Source organism: Cebus imitator, unplaced genomic scaffold (genome assembly GCF_001604975.1).
Source record: "Cebus imitator isolate Cc_AM_T3 unplaced genomic scaffold, Cebus_imitator-1.0 Scaffold46, whole genome shotgun sequence".
Lineage (NCBI taxonomy): Eukaryota > Metazoa > Chordata > Mammalia > Primates > Cebidae > Cebus > Cebus imitator.
This window is the reverse complement of record NW_016107361.1, coordinates 3,905,567-3,920,375: the sequence shown is the minus strand read 5'-3', so window position 1 is coordinate 3,920,375 and position 14,809 is coordinate 3,905,567. Positions and strand designations below refer to the sequence as shown.

The following is a 14,809-nucleotide window of genomic DNA, read 5'->3' as shown; positions in this document are numbered from 1 at the left end:
AAAAGAAAATCAAGGTTTCTACTGTAAATTGTTCTTTAGATAACTGTCATTCTGCTGATCAAACAGCCTTGTTTTAGCACTATTGATTTATGCTAAAGTAAGTGGGAAGGGTGTTCAATGACCTTAAACTAGGGCATTTATTTGTGGCTACCAAATAATTATAAAGAAATGTGTTATGTTTTATTGGTATTTCTTTATACAGCAAGGTATCTGTTTTTAATGACCAAATATCTGTTGATCATTACCCACTGGACCCAAGCACACAGTGTTTAACTGTCAGAATTGAGATATGTAATACCACCTCTTATAAATTATAGATAAAACAGTAATTTCAAAGAATAATTCATTATTTTAACTTAATATATTTTATTTAAATTATTTAAAAATAAATGGAATGAAAGTATAGAGAATTTCCAGTTGCTAGTAGAGGTTTTTGTTAAGCATAGATTAAAGCCTTAGTTGTCTAAATTTCTTTAGTAAGTAGAGACATAAGATATATACAGCTTATTCCTTAGAACAAGATAATAAGTTTTTTTTTAGGAATACTAATGTTCTCTGTAACACTGCAGAAGCCTTAGGAGCTTTCAGATTGCCAAGTCATTGTTAGGATGAAAGGATAATGACACCGAAAGAAATATTAGTTATAAAATTACAATATGTCTTCTTTGTCTTAAAATAAGTTATGTTTTGATGCATTTGAGGTTATATGCCTGTTCCTTAAATATTGTGTTCCTAGTAAACTCTGACATTAGTAGATCTATTTGGCTTTAGGCATAGTTCTCTCATCTATTAACTTTTCTTTCTTTTTATGTTTTGGTGGAGGAAGAGCTTTGTTTTTGCTGGTTATAAGAATAATATGTGCTGCAGTAAGTGATTTGTGCCCCATTTCTACCCCACTGGTCTCCCTGTGGGTGCTTTTATGGTGGGTGGCTTGAGACAGGGCTAGACCTAATAGGTCAGAGGAAAAGATGTTCCCTTTCGTTTCTCTCCTTCCTTTACTATCTTAGCTTTAGCAAGCAATAATTGATAATTTAGCCTTACTTATGCCAGAAGAAGAAAGTTAGGAAATATAGCATATTAATGAAAGAGAAAAATATGGGCTGGGCATGGTGGCTCACGCCTGTAATCCCAGCACTTTGGGAGACTGAGGCTGGTGGATCACGAGGTCAGGAGTTCAATACCAGCCTGGCCAACATGGTGAAAACCTGTTTCTACTAAAAATACCAAAAAGAAAAAAAAGAAGTTAGCTCAGCATGGTGGCAGTCATCTGTAATCCCAGCTACTCGGGAGGCTGAGACAGAAAATTGTTTAAACTCGGGAGGTGGAGGTTGTAGTGAGCTGAGATCATGCTACTGTACTCCAGCCTGGGCTGCAGAGTGAGACTCCATCTCAAAAAAAAAAAAAAAAGAACAGAGAGAAAAATACTTTTAAGCTTTCATATTGAGGGATTTTAGTTACAGGTAAACACAAATGGAATTTTGGGGGCTATTAGTAAAATGATTGCTTTTTGATATTTTTAATAGTTTTTATTTAAGTGGTATAGTGTTTATCTTCTTATTACTTCTTTACAATTCTTTTCTATCAAATATTGACTCTTCTATTTCTGTAGGTAGGTAAATTGGAAATACTCCTGATTGGCAGATTCTTATTTTTATGCTTATCATCCATTTCGTAGGTTAGGGCTTCTTAGATTTTTAGTTTTAAAATCTACATTTTATTTGTTAGCTGCAGATTATTTTAGTTACTGATCTCTCAGTAAAAATTGGTGAATAATGAAAAATGATAGTGACCTTTAAAATGGAAGAATTTGATAGTTTCATTTAGCAGATACTGAGGATAAAATAATTGCCCTATCAGTTTTTAAATTGGAAGTTTTAGTTGCTGTGAGTATTTGTCATATCCTTCATGAGTCTTCTTTAATGTTCTTAGGCTTGGCTTTATTTTAGTTATAGACACAGTTCCTTTTTGAGTAACAAATGATCTATCTCAGTAAGCCATGCATTCTCAATGGGGGAGATAATTTTCCCAAGAGAGTAAAAATTGGTTTTTGGGGATTTGAAGAAAATCTTATTCTTTTTAATATATAAAGCACAGATGCAGTACGTAACAGGTAAACAGTTTGTGTTTGACATTAAAATTGTATGTGGATGATTAGTAAATAAATGTCTAAAAAGAGTCCTTAGGGAGGTGATAAGGTAAAAAAGATTGAGAAATACTAACTTAAACCCATAATATAAATAAGACATACAAATAAATTTGATCATGCTGTTGGCAACATTAGTCATATGAATAAACCTAACATAATTTAGTTTGTGAGTATTTAAAAAGCAGTCCATGATCTGCTTCAAGTGGCATTGGTGTATTTTGATATGCCTAATTTAGTTCACACAGCTATGCGAGCTATATCATATGTGAATTCAAAGTTTTTATATAGAAAACAGATACTTCAGAATAGCAGTATCTGTTGGCCTAAAAGTAGGCCTCCCATAACCCATTGCCATTGGCTTGTTGAATGGTTCTCCCTGGATGACCTCCTAGCACCTCTAATTTAATATCCTCTGAATTTCTCCATACGCTTTCCTTTTGGATGCCAGTCTTGATTAAGAGCATTGTTATCTTTTTAGTTACCTAGGTTCTGAAACTCCAGAACCCACTTTGACCTCTACCTTTTATTATTTCTTAAATTTCGTCAGCTGGAGAGTCTTTTTCTTCTCATCTGTGAAATACATCTCTCTTTTCCTGTTACTTTTTGGTTCTAAGCCATACTTCATGCTTGAATTACTTCAATGGCTTCTTACCCTTTTGTCTTCAATTTCTCTTTATTCATGTATTAAAGTTATCAGAGGAATCTATCAAAAAACAGAGCTCTGAGAAAATCACTTCTAAATTCAGCGTTCTCCAGTGATGACTTCTTACCTATTGAGGAATGTCTGACCTGATGGTCAAATGTTTTAGTAGACTACTGCATAAAAAACTACTCAAAAATGTAATGCCTTAAATATAGTTTATTATATTTCCCATGGTTCTGTAGAACTACTGGGCAGTTCTTGCTTGGGGTCTCTCATACCATTGCAGGCAATTAGAGATTGGGATGGAGTTCACCAAAGGTTTGACTGGTTTCAGTGTGCAGGAGGGCTCACTCACATTACTGAACGTTACTGCTCCCTGTTGGCTGAGGGTTCACTTGGAGCTGTTAGCTGCCAATGCTTACCCATGGCCTCTCCATATGACTTGGGCTTCTCTAACCATGGTGGCTGGTTCCAAGAGGGAGTATCTATCTTAAGATTACAAGTCTCAAACGTGAGTTTTCTGGGTAGAAACGGCAAGACTTCTTAAGACCTAGCTTTGGAAGTCCTAGAAGCCTATTTTCACTACATTCTGTTGGTCAAGGAAGTCATTAAGGTTAGCCAAGAGTCAAGGGGAGGGAAATTACTCTCCATTTCTTGATGTGAGGAGCATGTATAGGAAGCAAAGGGAATCATGACAGTCATTTTTGAAGGCTAGCTATCACAACTCACCCACAGGCTACCTCAATTCACATACCATTCGTGTACAGAGTAAACTCACCCACCTCCCAAGATGCCCAAAGTCCCATCCCATTATGCTACTAGCTTCAAATTTCTATCCAGATCAGGCCGAAATGAGTCATTCATATTGCTGGCAGTTAATGCTGGCTTATTTCTTCCAATATAATTATTTGAAGTTAATTACACTAGATTGTAAACTCCTTGAGGGTAGGAATTATTTCTTTGATTATTTCTACCATCATGCCTGTGGTATTATATGCAACATAGTAAGAATAATACAGATTCATTGAAATACATTTAAATATCGACTGAAGAGAATATTAAGCTTCAGACACCAGATATGGATAGAACATAATTCACATTCTATGCAAAAATGTGGCATCCTGGTATATATTCTATTCTCCCCAGGTAGTTCATTGGTCTAATATTTGGAGGTTGGGTGCCAGAGTGCTTCAAAGTAAACTTTAAGTGCTAGTAAAAATAAAGATAAAAAGTAATTCAATAAAGCTTGGAATTTGTATAACTGCTCATTTGAGATTTCTTACAGAGTTAACTTCATTGAGATTGGATTTTGAGGGGGGACGGGGGTGTTCAGAATGAGTGGATATAAAAGATAGCTCCAAATAGCTGAATGAATTGGCCTTATCAGATTGGTTTTTATTTGTAAGACTTATTATTGTGGTTGACATAGCCCGACTCTACATTTTGTATTTTTAATATTGTTATTGTAAACAGTTCTCCTGGCAGTAATTATCTATTAGTTTAATGGGATTCAAGGCTTTAGGTGAGTTTCTTTTGTTATCATGTTATCAACACATTTTTATACCAAGTAAGAATATGTCTGAGAAATTATGTAATATCTCTAACCAGTTTTTTGCACATAAGTTTTAAATGAAGAAGCAAGCTCGCAACCTTATTTTTTATTGTTTGGAAATGGAATTTCTAGGAAAATAGAATTCTAACCACTCAGATTGTTGCAGCATTACTTAATGGAGGCATTTGGAGTTTTTTGGCCTCTCAATATGACTTGGGCTTCTCTAACTATGGTAGCTAGTTCCAAGAGGGAGTATCTATCTTAAGATTAAAATGGAACCTCACTTCTTAAGGGCAGAAGTGACATTCCATGACTTGAACCAAAGTGGCTCTAGTCTGAGAAGTGAGTATGGTGAAAGAGCTGTCAGTGTCCAGAGGGAGTGTACTTTGTGCTCAACTGGGGAGGAGATGGAAGAGTGTTAGCTACAACAATTAGTCCAGGAACTGTCCTTAATAGCTCGTGAATTGTGATGGTTTAAGCTTAAATCTTGACATATACTAGAAAAATAGTGTATAGAAATATCTTTCCATTAGTTAACAGAAAAACGAGTGTATAAAGTCAGTAAGATTAAAGATTTTTTTCCTTAAAAGTGGTTGGCTGTATGTTTTAATTATCCTAAAAGAATTCAAGGCAATAATAGAATTCAGGATTTGACACCCTGGCCCCTCTACAGCTTATATTATTTTGAGAAAAGCTTAGATAGCCTTACCTTTTAAATAAAGCTGCTTTGAACTTTTCTTTTGATGAAGGAATTAGTAACTGATGGTCCTAGAGACTCTAGAAACATAAAAACTAAGCTATTCTGTATTCTAGTCTAGTTTAGGTATATCTGGGCATTAATAGCACAGTGTTTATATTTTATTGGATTTTAAGGATGAGTTCGTAAACTCTCCTCTGAGATGCTTTTCTGTTTAAGTATATATTGCTTGTAAAAAGTATTTGTATGTTTTCACCTATGTTCCATCTCTGTTATGTGTTGTTAACTTTGATTTTTATTGAGGTATAGGTTGGCTAGTTCTCTGATTACCCAGAAGCACTTTTTATCTTGTCCGTAGTCTGCTGGGGTATTTTCAGAAATGATGCTTTACCCAAAAGACTGAATAGAATATGGTATATTATGTAAATAACCAAAAGTTTCTTAAGGAACTCAAGGTACCTGCAAGGTGCTACATTAGTTCATTTAAATGTTAAAAATTCTTTGCATTGACTAGTTGTTGATACTAGTGTTGGAGCAGTCATGGCTAGGTAGCAAGACAAAATAATCTTATTTGGTGTTTGCCATTCTAAGTCAGTTGTCACAGGCTTACATTTTGCCTAATTTTTCAGGAAAATATAAAGATCTCTTAGGGAGGAAATGAGGAGAAAAGGATCCATCTTTGTTCCAGTTCTCCCCACCTTTAGCATTTCTATTTATTTTATGACATCAGGAATGATGAGTATTAATTCCTGAAATACATTTCAACCTCACATTGACTTAAATGAAACATTAGTCTATTACATTAAAAAAAATAGTTGGCACTTGCAATTTACATGATGGCTGACTAGAGACCCTGAGACTGACTCTCAGTTTCCCATTAACAGCATATGAAAATGTAGATGATGATGAACAATTGCAGAAATACCAAACCTTGGCTTGACAGTCAATAAGGTGTCCACAAACTACAAAGCTGATAGAACTGGACTGAAAAATGCAATTATTTGCTGATGAATGATAAGCAGTTAGAAATAACAGCAACCTGCGTGTCTTTTAAAACAAGTATGGAGAATGATTTCTTTTCTTTTTTATAATGTCTGCCAAGGCTTTGAAATTATGGTATTATATCAACTAGAAAAGTAAACAAATATTTTTCTACTGGAAGAGTGCTAATTTTGAGGCTATTAAGAAGTTGGGTAGCTGTTCTTTTTTTTTTTTCTTCCTCCCTGCCTAAGGTCTCTGTTGACCAATCTTCATTTAATTGACCAACTATATCAAGTGATGTTTTTCATTCCTTTTCTAGGCCCATGGCAATGTGGTCTTGTAGTGAGTGGGCTGTTAGCTGTCAGGCCAATGCACTTCCTTCCCTCCAGTCTTTCAGATGTGTGATTATGACTCATTTATTCCTAAACAAGTTGTTCTCATTATTTTTTTCTCATAATCCATTTTATTAAGCTGATGAATTATGTAAATACACTTTTTTATGAAGTTGAGGGCTTTGGAAATATTCAACAAAGGTGAGTCACTGATAAATATGGTGACATGACTATAAAAGATTTGGGAAGAAATCATAAAAATGTAGAAGCAGCCTGCACTCAGATTTTCTTAATATTTTTAAGTTTAAATTCTTGCTGTACTTTAGAGAAACCTAAGCTTGGGACCACAGAATATTATCATATGTTTGATTATACAGAAAATATGACAAAGAACTCCAGTTACTGGTTCCATAGTCAAAGCAGAGGTTTTGCTTTTACATAAGTAGATTCGAATATGATTCACATGTGTATTTCATGGTAAATTAAAATATTAAGAATAACATACGTATCATAATGATTTTCTGCCTTAACTTTTATTTTCATGTCGACTTTAACTCTTTCTGTTGATAGATCTGTGGCAGCCTTGATCACATTGATGAAAGGGCTTCTACTGTGTCTGTATTTTGTAATCAATTTGGAGACTAAATCTGCCAGAAATAACGTAGGCAGGAACAAGGGAACTTATGATAGGTCATTGACTAGGAAAGCTGTTGGTAGTGGCATGGGCCGGAAGAATGCTGTAATATTCTTTGTTGAAGAAAGAAGCCTTCCCTTTGTTCAGAATCCGAGCTGGTATAGATGACTGAATACCAGTCAGGCACAGCCACCTTGGATATTAACCTTTTGGAAACTTGCAGTCAGGCTGGATCTATGCATGCGAACCTATTATTCACTCACTCTTTTCTCCATCACTGAATCCTCATTACATCCTTCATAGTATTGTTAACAAACTGGCCATGTCATTTATGCCTTATTATCTGTCTCGCTTGCTAAAATAGCAGCACCATGAGGGCAGAGAGCTTGTTTGCTTTGACATCCCCTGGCAAATACGTGGCACACAGTAGGTCTTTAACAAATATTTGTCAAATCAACTATATAAGAGAAGGACTTCAACTAATATCAAAATAAAAAAGACTAAGGGTAGTTAGCAAACACAGTCTAGGTTAATGTCTACTTCTTTGAGGATAAATGATTAAAAGGTTATCATAGGAGAGCTGTGAAAAAGCTCCACAGAATGACTAAAAAATAGGATGAAGCATGAAGACTCAGAATTTCTAACTTACATATTAAAATGATTTATTACAGAGACTCGATGAAAATTATTTTAAAAAAGAGGATCTGGAATTCTCAAAAAGTTTGAGTTATGATCTCTAAGAAATATGAAACAAAGTGAAACACTGAAACAAAAAGATGACAAAGAAATGAAAATAAAGATATTTTGAAGAGGGGAGGAGTGAGATAAGGATTTGAGATTGTTGGAGAGACAATAACAGACCATCTTTACTAGTGATACTGAAGAGTAAAGCTGACACTGAAAGAGGGTATTGATGTGGAAAAAAAAGTACATGAGATACTCTTTAAGAATGTAGACAAAAGGAAGACAAATGTAAACAATGAGAAGGAAGATGATGATAGGTATGGAGCACAAGATTCCAACAAAAGAATTAAAGAACTTTAGGGAAAAAATACAGCAGAGGCAATGATCAAAGATATAATTGATGAAAAGTTTTCTGAGCTGAAAGGCCTCCCTTTGTAGATGAAGAGGGCTAAGTGCTGAGAAATAAAAATGAAAAAAGAGTCACCCCCAGTACAGCATGGTAACTTAGTTCAATTAACAGGAAAAAGGACATATTAAAAAAGTGCCAGGTAGAAAGAATATATTATATAATATAGAACAAACACTAGACTGGCTTAGACAGGAAGACTATGACATTTTGAAATAACTTTATACTCGGTTATCTTTCATATGTGAAGATAGTAGAGAGACATTTTCAAATAGGAAAACACTTATAAAACATATCACAGGCATACTTCTCATACTTTTTGTTTTGTTTTGTTTTGTTTTTATTGCATTTTAGGTTTTGGGGTACATGTGAAGAACATGCAAGATTGTTGCATAGGTACACACATGATTTGCTGCCTTCCTTCCCATCACCTATATCTGGCATTTATCCCCATGCTATCTCTCCCCAACTCCCCACCCCCCGCTGTCCCTCCCGTTTCCCCCCAACAGACCCCAGTGTGTGATATTCCCCTCCCTGTGTCCATGTGTTCTCATTGTTCAATACCCACCTATGAGTGAGAACATGCGGTGTTTGATTTTCTGCTCTTGTGTCAGTTTGCTGAGAATGATGTCTTTCAGGTTCATCCATGTCCCTACAAAGGATATGAACTCATCGTTTTTTATGGCTGCATAATATTCCATGGTGTATATGTGCCACATTTTCCCTGTCCAGTCTATCATTGATGGGCATTTGGGTTGGTTCCAGGTCTTTGCTATTGTAAACAGTGCTGCAATGAACATTCGTGTGCACGTGTCCTTATAGTAGAATGATTTATAATCCTTTGGATGTATACCCAGTATACATCTGTATACAGTCTGTCTTGGGCAGCACTGTGCTGGTATGTGTTCATATTTTCTTGCCTTTTTCATTTCTTCTTGATTATTTCTTGCTCAGAATCCACATAGGCAAGGAGTCTTTTCTAAGTGACCTGTGATTTATACTGTGCTGTGTAGACTCCCCATAAGACAAATCCTCAGTACCTTACCTGAAATCTTCAGGGGTTGATATATGTGAGGGTTCAAAATTCTTTTTTTTAAAAATTTTAGGAAAGTACTGTGCATGTGTGGCATATTATTGCAGAGTCTCCTTTTGAAATTTCTGAATGTTCATATCAAATGAGATAAATAAAAATTCTATAAAGCTTCATGTCAGTGCTGTTTAGGTTTACCACCAAATGAGTTATAAAAAAGCTTTTGATTGTTTTCAGAGCTTTTGGGATTTCACAGTTTAGAGATTGTAGATCTGTACAGTATTGGTTTAGGAGAATTATGAGATTGCTTAAAATCATTAGCAAGGTTCCTGAAAAGATGCATTATAGCAGAAACCACTTTGACTCTTCTAAATGGCATTGATTGTTACTATCATCAATACTTAGGTGCCTCAACTTTTCTTTGTTCTGATTCCCATCATTTCAAAAATCTGTTAAAAAATGCCTCTCTCTTAAGAAATCTTTGCTAGCTGAGCAGTGCTCTTCACCCCTTTGTACAACAGTCTCTAAACGTGAAGGTATTAAGGTGTTGACTTTTTCTTCTTTGTAACAGTCCATTCCTTGCCTTTACTGAGTGTTGTGGCTTCCTAATTATACTTCAGGCTTCCCTCATTATCAGATTTGATTTGTTCAAAAAATTGATCATTCCATTCTTGCATCTTCTAAAATAATGCTTTTTACAATTCTTGCATCAGGCAGTTTAAAGTTTATGATAGGCTACCTAATGCAAGATAATTAAATATACATTTTTACTGCCATTTAGAAATTTGAAGAAAAATGTTTGTCTATTACCAGTCTCACACATTGATTTTTCCATGATATACAGTGTGGGATTTGCCTTAGTGCTTTAACAGCATAGGATTTTAAATCATTTTTTTCTTCAGTTTCACATGAACTTTGAAAGAATCTTCCTTATCAGGCACTTATAATTAGTTTGCTGTGATTTTGTTTTTAAGTACAAAATTCTTTTAGATTTTATTTGAGAAAGTGATTAAACAGATAGATTGCATTTAAAGTTATTTTTTATTTTTATTTCTTGAAAAATAAGGACAGAATAGCTTAATGTTCAGAGACTACCTGCTAAAGTGTCTGGTTAGTCTGTGTTTTAATTGATTTTTTATTTATATTTTAAGTCAAACTTTCTTAACTAACTGCATGGTTCTAGTTTATTGTCAGATTATTATACAAGGAATTCACATTATAAAGTGTGTTTTAATTGTATGTTTTGTGTGGTGAGATTAAAGTTATTTTGCTTGTTTCTTACAAATAACATCTTCACCCATCAAGGACCATAATCAGGAAAGCTCAGGAGATGGGGAGGAAGAACAGCTGCTCATATATATATAGAATTATGATGAGATATTTTGATATATTAAAATATGAAGGCAGAATTGGCATGGGGACTACCATTTATAATGTATAAAGGATTATAATAATTTCTAGTTAAGATATTTGGAAATTCATAACTGTATGTAACTGAAGAAAAACTTTGAAAAGAAGATGAGGTGGTGTCAAAGAATAGGTGGTGTTAGTTTTGGTGTGTTTGCTAGATAATATAAATTTTGAATGATTCTGTTCTGCTATTGCTGTAGCACCAACATTTTTTCACCTATTAATTGAAGTTGTATAATGTACTATGAAAATGTTAAAGTAAACTAAATATCTGGAGTATCAGAGATTTTTTAAAAATGATATCTATTGGGGTGGGATTAATTGATGGTTACGTGAGATTCCTTCAGTAGCTTATTGTTTTCGGTTTCTTGCAAACTTAGTTCTCTGTCCACTTTCTACTTCATTTCCTCCCAGTATTCATCATGTCTTCTGAAACAGTGACGTAAAGCTAATTAACCCAAAGCAGTTCAGAGCATAGACTGAAGTGATATGGCATATTTCAAAGTCTTCCATCCTTCTGAACTAGATTTTTTTTCCTTCTAAATGCAGATTAATAAAGCGTGCACAACAAGAGGAACAAGGAAAAGGATTTTAGTGAAGGTATCCTGATCCTGAAAAAGTCAGGGAGGGCTTCAAGCCCATCTTGGACTTCAGAACACTTCACAACTTTGTGGTAAAAGAAACATTTTAAATAGAGCCTTTGGACGTATTTATTTCATCCTTATTCAGAGAGTAGCTTTTTTTTTTTGGGCAGGACAATTGTATGTGAAATCGGGTTACTTTTCAAACTGAAACATTCCTGCATTTCAGATTTGTTGTAGGTACTTAATATATATACTCAAAATACTATAGGTAGTTGGTTGGCTTGTGTGTTTTTCTTCGAAATGTGTTCTTTTATCCCTTGTGACATTGTGTTTGCGTTTACCGTGAGTGATGTTTTCTCTAGCGTTTTGTATCTTTAATCGGTTCATTGGGTTGTATGTTAGGAGTCTTTTCTAGGACCAATATTGTTTCTAAAAATACTTTGAAAGTAGAAAGTGGTTTGTGTTTTATTGTTTTCATATTTTTTACCAGTTATATGATGGCTTACTAATGTGAAAAGATGTAGCACTAGTAAAAAAAAATTGTTTTCTCCTCTATTCACCTGGAAATTTCACACAGGATAGAATTCATTTGTCAACACAGATACAGAAAATGAATACAAACATCTTTGCCATTTCTGTCCTTAACAACAAAACAGTTTTATTTTACTGTGTTAACTTTTAAGGTCCTTTTTATTTGTGAAAATTAGGTTGTTTATGTACTGTGTGTTCTTCCAAAGTTACAGCGTTATATTCATTGGAGAAATGAAAATTTCTTCCAGTAGATGAAAATTACATTTTGATTGAACATCATTCCTTATGCAGTCACCCATAAATATAATGTCTTTTGCTGTCTTTTCAGCAAATGGCTACAGATGTGATTTCTGAATTGACAAGGAAATGGAACATCTTAATGTTTTAGGTAGAACAGATGGTATTTTTGTTTTAGGCAAAACTCTCTTAGAGTGAAAGCAACTTAATTGGTGACAAGACTCTTGGGGTCAGCCAAATTATATACAATTTGTGTTTGTTTTTTTTGTTGTTGTTGTTGTTGTTGCCTTAATATCAAAAGTTTTAGAATACTTAGAAAGGAATGTTCTTTTATTGACTTACTATTTTCTGTGTGTACTGGAAATAGTTGTAAAATTTTTCAGTCTTCTTTTCTTTATAAAAATTTTAAGTCCACATATTTATTCTGCTTTGGTTACATTTATGGTCTTAGAAATGCTTTTTGCATTGTTAGAAGTCCCTGAAATTTGTAGTTCTACTTTTGAGGGTTAACATTTTCATTTGTAGTTTTGAGTTGCATTTGCAACTACAAATTCTGTTGACATTGATACCAACTCTGTTATTTCCATGCCATTGAGCTCTAGTCAGATCTCACTGTCAGATGCCCGAAAGGAGCACAGTGTTGTGAAGGAAGCCTTGCATTGAGAGTCTGGGGACTGATTCTCGTCCCATCTCTGTCACTAACCAGCTCATGTTTTTGGAACTTCAGTTTCATTTGCTCTATATATTTGGTGGGAGTGTTAAATAGATGATCTCTGAGGTCACATCCAGTTAACATTTGGTTTTCTTGTCTAAGTATTAATCATTTATAAAACATTCATTTGGATAAACACCAGGAAAGGAAGTTTTGAGGAAGAAACTACTCTGGAAAATAACCAGGTATTTCCAGTAACTGGAATGTAAGATAAAGAAACTGTCCTCCAAAATATCTCCAGTATTCCAAAATGAAGACCTATAATGTAGCAGATTTTCTTTTTACTACTTCTTACAGAACTTAGTGAAAACTGCTTGTATTGTCCTCACAGCAACCAGGAGAAGTAAACTAATTGTCACCTCTAGGAAAACTCCTTTACCCCAGTCCTGCAACTGTAGGTGGGGAAGCTTTGGAGTGTAGGTTCTTTGCTGGGGTGAATATATAGCAGTCTGATAAGGCTGTGTTCAGAGAGGCAGGGAGAGGGTAATGGAATTCTGAGTGCTCCAGTCGCTGCATCAGTGCTTCTAGCACATGAACACTGACTGCCTTACCCACTGGGGGAGACAAGTGGTCCACCTTACCTGCCTCCAACTGCCTGACTGACTGACTGAGTTTGAATCCTGGCTCTATCATTTCAACGGCTACATAACCATGACTAGGATACAGAACCACTATGCTTCTGTAAAATAGGCGTGTAAAGTACATACTGTTTACTCAGTACTGTTTTAAGGCTAATTAAGTGCTAGCTGTTGCTATTATCATTATAGTTGCTATAATTACCATAACATCTGAAAAACTCTGCCACCAACTAAGTCATTTACTTAAATATAGCAAAAATATTCCTTTAATACAGTTTTATATATGACTTACTGCTTTGTCTGTTAGTATTATAAACAAACATAACTCTGCCTAAGTAATATTTTCTAACATGCTGCTTTCTAGAATATTTACTTAATAACGTCATACTTTTCTTATCATTCTTAGTTTAGAAACTAAGAAATTATTAGTAATATTTTGTGGAATTCTTCCATTTGAGAAGAATAGATATTTGCAGAAATCATTTGGTTGCCAACAGCAATATTAGGTACTGCGGTCATACTGTTTTGTGAAGAACAGCTTTATATTTGCATTTGATCACACATGCAGCATTCTTGTTTACCTTCCTTTTGAATCTTTTACTTGGACAAATGGCTCTCCATGAGATGATAGGGTCATAATATTTTGTCCATGATTTTAAGAATGATTTTTCCTAAATATAGAGAAAGGTGTGAAATAAATTTTCATATATTAGGAAGATCAGGTAACATTATGTACTACTATATTCCAGTAAAATCCTAATTTTTATTGCTGAGTGTTCTGCACCTTAGCGACGCTTTTTTTTTTTTCTCATTAGAGCAGACCGTATTTATTACTAAACAGCTAGTAGCTTCCAGAAACCGTCATTTAAATTTTTTCCCTTGCGAATACAGAGAGTACTCTGTAGGAGAGAGGGCAAAGGGGTACACCTACTTCATTTAACCTACACTTGGGCCCAGTTCCAAGGACCCCAGTCTTTTCTTATTACTCTTTGCTCACCTCCATCCTATTTTCCAGGACTCAGGATTTTCTTTTATCCTTGGTGGCAAAAAGTCTTTAGTCTTTGTAGTATGAAACTAGAGGTTAGTCCTTATTTTCAACAGGAATAGTGTAACCTGGTGTATTAATTTCCTGTTGCTGTTGTAATAAATTACCAACAAACTTAATTCTATTAAAACACACAAATTTATTATCTTATAGTTTTGGGGGTCAGAAATTCAATTAACAAAATATTGGTAGGGCTGTTTCCTTCTGGAGTCTCTAAGGGGAGAATCATTTCTTTTTCTTTTCCTTTTCTAGAGATAACCTGCATTCCGTGGCCTGTAGCCCCTTCTTTGCATATACCATCCCCTTGCTTCTGTAGCCACATAGTCTTCTTCTCTGTTGGATCATCCCTCTTATAAAGACCCTTGTAAATACATTGGGCCTACCTAGAAAGCCCAGAATGAGCTCCCCATCCCATGAGCTGTAATTTAATCACATCTGCAAAGTCTTTTCTACCATGTTTATAGGTTTTGGAATTAGGATATGGACATCTTGGGGTCATTATACTCCCTATTTTACCTGGAAATCTGATTTTTAAATTTCCAATGGAAAAATGGAAGTATCTGTCTTCACCTTTCCTGTCTAGGCTAACAACTTGAAGCTATCTACT

At 34.7% G+C, this 14,809-nt stretch overlaps 1 protein-coding gene across 1 annotated transcript in view; it reads left to right on the top strand.

Moving 5' to 3' along the window:
* Positions 1-14,809, top strand: part of MAN2A1 (mannosidase alpha class 2A member 1) — a 170,003-nt gene that overhangs the window by 95,338 nt on the left and 59,856 nt on the right. The gene's annotated exons all lie outside the window — the stretch shown is intronic.